This window comes from Brassica napus, unplaced genomic scaffold (genome assembly GCF_020379485.1).
Source record: "Brassica napus cultivar Da-Ae unplaced genomic scaffold, Da-Ae ScsIHWf_1093;HRSCAF=1557, whole genome shotgun sequence".
Lineage (NCBI taxonomy): Eukaryota > Viridiplantae > Streptophyta > Magnoliopsida > Brassicales > Brassicaceae > Brassica > Brassica napus.
In genome coordinates, this window is record NW_026014518.1 from 22,501 (window position 1) to 30,000 (window position 7,500).

A 7,500-nucleotide genomic window follows, 5' to 3' on the forward strand; every position below is an offset into this window, starting at 1 on the left:
ACATAGAATAAGATCGAAACCCTAATCCATCATTATGGAAATCTTATTCTTGATGAAACCCTACAAGATCAAAATCGACAAAGTCTTAAAACTAGAAAGCTAAATCGATTCCAAACTAGAACTTAATTGTATGAAGATTGATTGAATCTGAAACCTGATAAACCCTAATCAAGGAATCGAAACCCTAAACCCTAAAGTTAGAAATCGATTGTAAGATTGATATTGCTTGTTTGATTTCTTGCTTATTTTTGAAGTTTAGGAAAGTTAGATTGTTCTTCTTGAAATAATCTAACTAAGAACACAAAATACTTAAGGCCTTGAAACCTTAACATAAGGTTGATAAGAATTCAAAGATTGGAAACCCTAGGTGTTATGAAAAGAAGTAAGATAAGGTAGATTGCTTTACATGAATCCGAATATTGTATTGCATTCATAATTGATTAAAACAAGATCGACCAGCATATAGATCATACGAGTTTAGGTTGTTAGAAAGCCTATAGAACCGTGTGGTTCATGATTGATAGCACCATGGTCGATTAGAATTGTTTGAATACCATAAATGCATAAGACGTGTTGTGGCCGAGCTTGCTTATATCCTGCGGCCACGTGAATCACATTGTGAACCTAATACCTTACATGATGATGTGATTCAGATGTCGAAAATAGCAAACAGAGACTATGCACCCCTCAATCTCTCCGGAGACAATTACCTGCAGTGGGCACTAGACACAAGGATTAGTCTAAAGTCCAAAGGACTCGGTGATACTATCATCGAAGACAACAATGAGAATGAAAAGAACCGATACAGAGCCTTAGGCCTTATGCGACATCATCTCATTGATGGTCTTAAAGATCAGTACATGACAATCGAGAATCCACTAGATCTTTGGATGGCTTTAAAGAATAGATATGATCACCACAGGATGGTGTTGCTTCCAAAAGCAAGGCATGATTGGATGCATCTAAGATTCTTAGACTATAAGTCAGTGGATGATTACAATTCAGCTCTATTCAAGATTGTCTCAATACTAAAGCTGTGTGGTGAAGAGGTAACCGATAGCATGATGCTTGAAAAGACCTATACAACTTTCAACCACTCGAATTCTGTGTTGCAAGAGCAATACAGGACAAAGGGCTTTGCCACATATACTGATCTGATCTCATGTCTACTCCTGGCCGAGGCAAACAATGAACTCCTACTAAAGAGTAACGGGGTTAGACCGGCCGGGACAGCACCACTACCCGAAGCCCATGAGGTCGAGAAGAAAGATCCTCCCAATGAAACCTATTACGTCCAAGACAACAAGAAACCATACGGCAATAGCCGTGGTGGATTCAAGAGGCGTGGACGTGACAACTCAAACGGCCGAGATGGCTACTCAACTGGCCGGAAAGGAAACCACAATAACCGTGGTCGTGGTTCCAATTACGGCCGGGGTCGAGGCAGCTACGGCCGCGGACGAGGTGGCATATCCAAACCATCTTACACGTCCAACAAGTCTCTATGCCATAGATGCGGCAGTGACAATCATTGGGCAAAGAATTGTAGAACTCCGAAACACTTGTGCGACCTCTACCAAGAGAGCATCAAGAACAAGAACCCGGAGGCAAACATGATCCAAGAAAACGTCCATGAGGACAAGGGATATGGGTATGATGCTGACAATGAATCCGACAAGGATAACCAAGATGACCTAATGGATTTTGAGACATCCGATTGTCTCAAGGACTAGTTTTCGAATCACATTGTCTTATTGCTTTATGTTTTGATTTGGTGTTTTTATTTTATGTAATGGAATTTTAATAAGAAGAGTTTTAAACATCTTATGAAGTCTCTAAAGTTTATTTTATTTATAGAATGAATGATGAGATGAGTGTACTTGTGGTGGATAGTGGCACAAGTCACACAATACTTAGAGACAAAAGGTACTTTATAAATCTCACAATGCAAAGTGCAAAGGTACACACCATTGCGGGTGAGGCTAGCCTGATTGAAGGTCACGGCCAAGCCTATGTGATGATGCCTAAGGGCACTCACCTAGAGATCAAAACCGCCTTGTATTCCCCAAGCTCTAGAAGAAGCTTATTGAGCTTCAAGGATATAAGATTAAACGGTTTTCACCTTGAAACATGGGAAGAAGGAAACAAAGAATTCCTTAACATAACCTTGATCACCAAAGGCAATAAAAAGATCCTAGAGACAATGCCCGCAATGACCACTGGTCTGTACTATGCAAGGATCAGTATGATCGAGGCAAATGCCTCCGAGCTATTCACTTTATGGCATAACCGGCTTGGCCATCCCGGAACAGGAATGATGCGAAAACTGATGATGAATTCACAAGGGCACACGTTCAAAGGAGTTATCCCACGAAATCTCACATGTGCAGCATGTGCACAAGGGAAACTCATAATCAGGCCATCACCAGCTAAGGTTCACAAAGAAACCTTAAACTTTCTGGAAAGGATTCAAGGAGACATATGTGGACCAATACACCCACCTTGTGGGACGTTTAGATACTTCATGGTCCTCATTGATGCATCGACCAGATGGTCACATGTCTGCCTACTATCCACTAGGAACCTAGCCTTTGCACGGCTGCTTGCCCAAATGATAAGGCTGAGAGCACACTTTCCAGATTTCCCTCTTAAGACTATACGTCTAGACAATGCTGGTGAGTTCACGTCCCAAGCGTTTAATGAATACTGTATGTCCATGGGGGTAAGAGTAGAGCACTCCCTGGCACATGTCCATACACAGAACGGCTTGGCCGAATCATTCATTAAACGGATCCAGCTGATAGCCCGGCCACTGCTTATGAAGTCTCAACTTCCGGTATCAGCATGGGGACATGCGGTTTTACATGCAACGGAACTGATTCGCATCAGGCCATCTAGTGAACATAGATATTCACCATCCCAACTACTCACGGGTCAAGAGCCAGACGTGTCCCACATCAAGACATTCGGATGTGCCGTCTACGTTCCAATTGCTCCACCACAGAGAACTAAGATGGGACCACAAAGGAGGATGGGAATATACGTAGGATATGACTCCCCAAGTATCATAAAGTATCTTGAGCCAACAACCGGTGATTTGTTTAAGGCCAGATACGAAGACTCACAGTTTGATGAGTCCAAATATCCGTCCTTAGGGGGAGATAACAGCCGGTTGATTTCAAAAGATTTAGAATGGTTTAGACCATCAATATCTTGGCAAGATCCTCGGACTAGAGAGTGTGATCTAGAAGTCCAAAAGATTATACATCTACAAGAGCTAGCTAACAAGTTGCCAGATACATTTGCTGACCCAAATAGAGTAACAATGTCACACAACCCGGCTTGTAGTGCACCCATAAGATTGAATGTCCAAGATGGACAATGTCAAGTGGCTACAGAGTCTAAACAACGTTTAAAACGTGGACCAATTGGTTCCAAAGACAAACAGCCTCGGAAGTCCAAGAGAGGTGCTGGATCCGAGAGCATCAAAGAAACCGTCCAGGACATAGATGGACCGGTCGAGCCGACCAGGACGGTCGAGCCATGCGTACCGGCCACACCCGATGATCCGGCCGTTCCTCAAAGTGAGGTCCGGGACGCTGGGCTTCACGGGACAGAAGAGCCGGACAACCAAGAGATCTCTATAGACCATGTAATGTCTGGAAAACAATGGAACAGAAAAGATATCAACGTTGATGATTTATTTGCATACAAGGTAGCACTTGAGATCATGGATAAAGATGAGGATCTAGAACCCACGTCCATACAAGAATGCATGCTAAGATCAGATTGGATCAAATGGAAAGAAGCTATTAACGTGGAGTTAGAATCATTGAGAAAGAGAGGCGTTTTTGGCCCTATAACATTGACACCAAGAGATGTCAAACCAGTGGGATACAAATGGGTCTTTGTAAGGAAGAGAAACGAGAAAGGAGAAGTAGTGAGATACAAAGCACGGCTTGTAGCACAAGGATTCTCCCAAAGACCTGGAATAGATTATGAGGAGACTTACTCCCCTGTGGTGGATGCAACTACACTGAGATATCTAATCAGTCTGGCAGTGAAAGAAAACATTGACTTACGCCTAATGGATGTAGTAACTGCATACCTATACGGACCACTGGATAATGAGATACATATGAAAGTTCCAGAGGGCATTGAGCTCAAAGACAAGAAAGGTTCTCGAGAACAACATTGCATAAAGTTGAACAAAGCCTTATATGGTTTAAAGCAATCAGGTCGAATGTGGTACAATAGATTATCCGAGTACCTAGTGAAAGAGGGTTATAAGAATGATCCAATAAGTCCATGTATATTCATAAAGAAGTTTGACAGCAAGGGCTACGTGATCATGTCTGTCTATGTGGACGACCTGAATATTATAGGAACCTCTGGAGAGATTTCCCAAACAGTTGAATGTCTAAAGAAAGAATTCGAGATGAAAGACTTAGGGAAGACTAAGTTTTGTTTGGGATTACAGTTTGAGTATAAAGAGAATGGCATCCTTGTGCACCAAGAAACTTATACAGAAAAGATACTCAAGCAATTCTATATGGACAAGGCTCATCCCTTGCCATGTCCTATGGTCGTGAGGGCCTTAGACCTTGAGAAGGACCCATTCGGACCAAAGAAGCCGGACGAGGAAGCACTCGGACCGGAAGTGCCTTACCTAAGTGCCATTGGGGCCTTAATGTACTTGGCTAGTCATACTAGACCGGACATAAGCTTTGCCGTGAGCTTACTATCAAGATTTGGTTCTTGTCCGACTTTAAGGCACTGGAACGGAGTGAAACATCTGTTCAGATATCTGCAAGGAACAAAGGATCTCGGTTTGTTCTATACTAACCGGCCAGGAGAGAACATGGTCGGATATGCAGATGCTGGGTACTTATCTGACCCACACCAGGCTAGATCTCAAACGGGATATGTATTCACACATAGTGGAGCCGCAATAAGCTGGCGTTCTACCAAGCAGTCCTTAGTAGCCACATCATCCAATCATGCCGAGATCATAGCCATGTATGAGGCAAGCCGGGAGCTTGTCTGGTTGAGGAACATGACCGGCCATGTCTTAAGAGAGAGTGGTCTGGCCGTGGGACAAGAGAAGGAGGAACCAACGATCATCTACGAAGACAATGCGGCGTGCATTGCTCAGCTCAAGGAAGGATACATCAAGGGAGACAGGACCAAGCACATCCTGCCCAAGTTCTTCTTCACCCACGACTTGCAGAAGACAAAGGAGGTTCAAGTAGTTCAAGTTCGATCAAGCGACAACTCAGCCGACCTTTTCACCAAGTCTCTGCCTACCTCAACACACAGGAAGCTGGTTCATCAGATAGGGATGCGCCGGCTGAAGGATCTTCAGTGATGCCTTCATCAGGGGGAGTATCATGCGTTGTACTCTTTTTCCTGTCTATGGTTTCCATTTTTCCCACCTTGGGTTTTTGGTTTTCCTAGAGAGGTTTTAACGAGGCAACATCGTGCATGGTACGAGCCCATATGGTTATAGCATCCAAGGGGGAGTGTAAAGAACAATGTGGATAGCTAGTAACCATGTAAAGGAAGAACGGACCACGTCCAGGCCCAAGACCAAGACCGCGTCCAAGAGAGAGAGAGAGAGGCGGCCAAAGCATTGGACCGACCTTAGATTTAGGAAGTTTCCTTTTCTCTTCATGTTTATCTATAAGAGGTTTTCCTTTTTACTTTAGGATAAGGATATGTACTATTTCCTTTTATCCATATCTTGTAATCCCCTATATAAGGGAACACTTTGATTAATTAATGATACACACGAATTCCCCTATTGTTCACAACAATTTTTGCATTTTTGGCTTCTCGGGTGATTTTGGCTGTCCGTGGGTGATTTTGGCCCACGTGGACTGTCAGTTCAGTACACAACGGACGTCCGTGTGTGTCCGTCAGCACACACAGGACGTCCGTGGCCGTCCGTCAGCACACACAGGACGTCCGTGGCCGTCCGTCAGCACACACAGGACGTCCGGCTGTCCATCAGTACACATATCAGCACGCTCCGTGGACTGTTCGGGTGATTTTGGCCCACGTGCGCTGTCTGTTCAGTACACACAGGACGTCCGTCAGCACACGCAGGACGTCCGTGGCTGTCCGTGTGTGTCCGTGTGTCCGTCAGTGCACACAGGACGTCCGTCAGCACACACAGGACGTCCGTCAGCACACGCAGGACGTCCGTGGCTGTCCGTGTGTGTCCGTGTGTCCGTCAGTGCACACAGGACGTCCGTCAGCACACACAGGACGTCCGTCAGCACACGCAGGACGTCCGTGGCTGTCCGTGTGTGTCCGTGTGTCCGTCAGTGCACACAGGACGTCCGTCAGCACACACAGGACGTCCGTCAGCACACGCAGGACGTCCGTCAGCACACGCAGGACGTCCGTCAGCACACGTAGGACGTCCGTGGCTGTCCGTGTGTGTCCGTGTGTCCGTCAGCACACGCAGGACGTCCGTCAGTACACACAGGACGTCCGTCAGCACACAAAGGACGTCCGTGGCCGTCCGTCAGTACACAGAGGACGTCCGTGGCCGTCCGTCAGCACACACAGGACGTCCGTCAGTACACAGAGGACGTCCCTGGCCGTCCGTCAGCACACACAGGGCGTCCGTCAGCACATGCAGGACGTCCGTGTGTGTCCGTGTGTCCGTCAGTACACACAGGACGTCCGTCAGCACACACAGGACATCCGTCAGTACACACAGGACGTCCGTCAGCACACACAGGACGTCCGTGGTCGTCCGTCAGTACACATATCAGCATGCTGGCCCTTCCTGTGGACTGTTCGGGTGATTTTGGCCCACGTGGGCTGTCTGTTCAGTACACACAGGACGTCCGTCAGCACACGCAGGACGTCCGTGCCTGTCCGTTAGCACACACAGACTGTCCGTGGACTGATCCGTGTACTGAACTCATATCAGCATGCTGACCACACATATCAGCATGCTGGCCCTTCCCGTGGACTGTCCGTGTACTGATTTTGGACAACTGATGCACCATGTCAGTACACATATCAGCATGCTGGCCCTTCCCGTGGACTGATCCGTGTACTGATCCGTGTACTGAACTTATATCAGCATGCTGACCACACATATCAGCATGCTGGCCCTTCCCGTGGACTGTCCGTGTACTGATCCGTGTACTGAACTCATATCAGCATGCTGACCACACATATCAGCATGCTGGCCCTTCCCGTGGACTGATTCGTGTACTGATCCGTGTACTGATCCATGTACTGAACTCATATCAGCATGCTGACCACACATATCAGCATGCTGGCCCTTCCCGTGGACTGTCCGTGTACTGAACTCATATCAGCATGCTGACCACACATATCAGCATGCTGGCCCTTCCCGTGGACTGTCCGTGTACTGATCCGTGTACTGAACTCATATCAGCATGCTGACCACACATATCAGCATGCTGGCCCTTCCCGTGGACTGATTCGTGTACTGATCCGTGTACTGAACTCATA